Source organism: Perkinsus marinus (assembly GCF_000006405.1).
Source record: "Perkinsus marinus ATCC 50983 genomic scaffold scf_1104296956014, whole genome shotgun sequence".
Classification (NCBI taxonomy): domain Eukaryota; phylum Perkinsozoa; order Perkinsida; family Perkinsidae; genus Perkinsus; species Perkinsus marinus.
The window spans coordinates 1-1,127 of record NW_003207607.1 but is presented as its reverse complement, the minus strand read 5'-3'; the positions used below and the strand labels follow the sequence as shown (position 1 = coordinate 1,127).

General features: G+C 42.3%; 8 non-coding genes across 8 annotated transcripts; all 8 read left to right on the top strand.

Moving 5' to 3' along the window:
• Pmar_PMAR017223 lies at positions 1 to 70 on the top strand. The gene has a single exon. It is a non-coding gene; the product is annotated as a tRNA-Gln (tRNA).
• Positions 71 to 133: 63 nt separating this feature from the next.
• On the top strand, positions 134 to 205 carry Pmar_PMAR017222. The gene has a single exon. It is a non-coding gene; the product is annotated as a tRNA-Gln (tRNA).
• Positions 206 to 267: 62 nt separating this feature from the next.
• On the top strand, positions 268 to 339 carry Pmar_PMAR017221. Its single transcript has one exon. It is a non-coding gene; the product is annotated as a tRNA-Gln (tRNA).
• A 62-nt stretch (positions 340 to 401) lies between these two features.
• On the top strand, positions 402 to 473 carry Pmar_PMAR017220. The gene has a single exon. It is a non-coding gene; the product is annotated as a tRNA-Gln (tRNA).
• Positions 474 to 535: 62 nt separating this feature from the next.
• On the top strand, positions 536 to 607 carry Pmar_PMAR017219. Its single transcript has one exon. It is a non-coding gene; the product is annotated as a tRNA-Gln (tRNA).
• A 62-nt stretch (positions 608 to 669) lies between these two features.
• Positions 670 to 741, top strand: Pmar_PMAR017218. The gene has a single exon. It is a non-coding gene; the product is annotated as a tRNA-Gln (tRNA).
• Positions 742 to 803: 62 nt separating this feature from the next.
• Pmar_PMAR017217 lies at positions 804 to 875 on the top strand. The gene has a single exon. It is a non-coding gene; the product is annotated as a tRNA-OTHER (tRNA).
• Positions 876 to 937: 62 nt separating this feature from the next.
• On the top strand, positions 938 to 1,009 carry Pmar_PMAR017216. Its single transcript has one exon. It is a non-coding gene; the product is annotated as a tRNA-Gln (tRNA).
• Positions 1,010 to 1,127: the final 118 nt, after the last annotated feature.

The following is a 1,127-nucleotide window of genomic DNA, read 5'->3' as shown; positions in this document are numbered from 1 at the left end:
GTTTTATGGTGTAACGGTTAGCACTCCAGACTCTGAATCTGGCGATCTGGGTTCAAATCCCGGTAAAACCTTAGCATATGATAGTTATTATTTCAGAGAGCAAAAGAGCTGCGTCAAGTATATATAAGTGGATGGTTTTATGGTGTAACGGTTAGCACTCCAGACTCTGAATCTGGCGATCTGAGTTCAAATCCCGGTAAAACCTTAGTATATGATAGTTATTCTATCGGAGAGCAAAAGCGCCGCGTCAAGTAAATACAAATGGATGGTTTTATGGTGTAACGGTTAGCACTCCAGACTCTGAATCTGGCGATCTGGGTTCAAACCCCGGTAAAACCTTGGTATATGATAGCTATTCTATCGGAGAGCAAAATCGCCGCGTCAAGTAAATACAAATGGATGGTTTTATGGTGTAGCGGTTAGCACTCCAGACTCTGAATCTGGCGTTCTGGGTTCAAATCCCGGTAAAACCTTGGTATATGATAGTTATTATATCGGAGAGCAAAAGCGCCGCGTCAAGTAAATACAAATGGATGGTTTTATGGTGTAACGATTAGCACTCCAGACTCTGAATCTGGCGATCTGGGTTCAAATCCCGGTAAAACCTTGGTATATGATAGTTATTCTATCGGAGAGCAAAATCGCCGCGTCAAGTTATTTGATACGCATGGTTTTATGGTCTAACGGTTAGCACTCCAGACTCTGAATCTGACGATCTGGGTTCAAATCCCGGTAAAACCTTGATATATGATAGTCATTCTATCGGAGAGCAAAAGCGCCGCGTCAAGTTATTTGGTACGTATGGTTTTATGGTGTAACGGTTAGCACTCCAGACTCTAAATATGGCGATCTGGGTTCAAATCCCGGTAAAACCTTAGCATATGATAGTTATTATTTCAGAGAGCAAAAGAGCTGCGTCAAGTATATATAAGTGGATGGTTTTATGGTGTAACGGTTAGCACTCCAGACTCTGAATCTGGCGATCTGGGTTCAAATCCCGGTAAAACCTTAGTATATGATAGTTATTCCATTGGAGAGCAAAAGCGCCGCGTCAAGTAAATACAAATGGATGGTTTTATGGTGTAACGGTTAGCACTCCAGACTCTGATCTGGCGATCTGGGTTCAA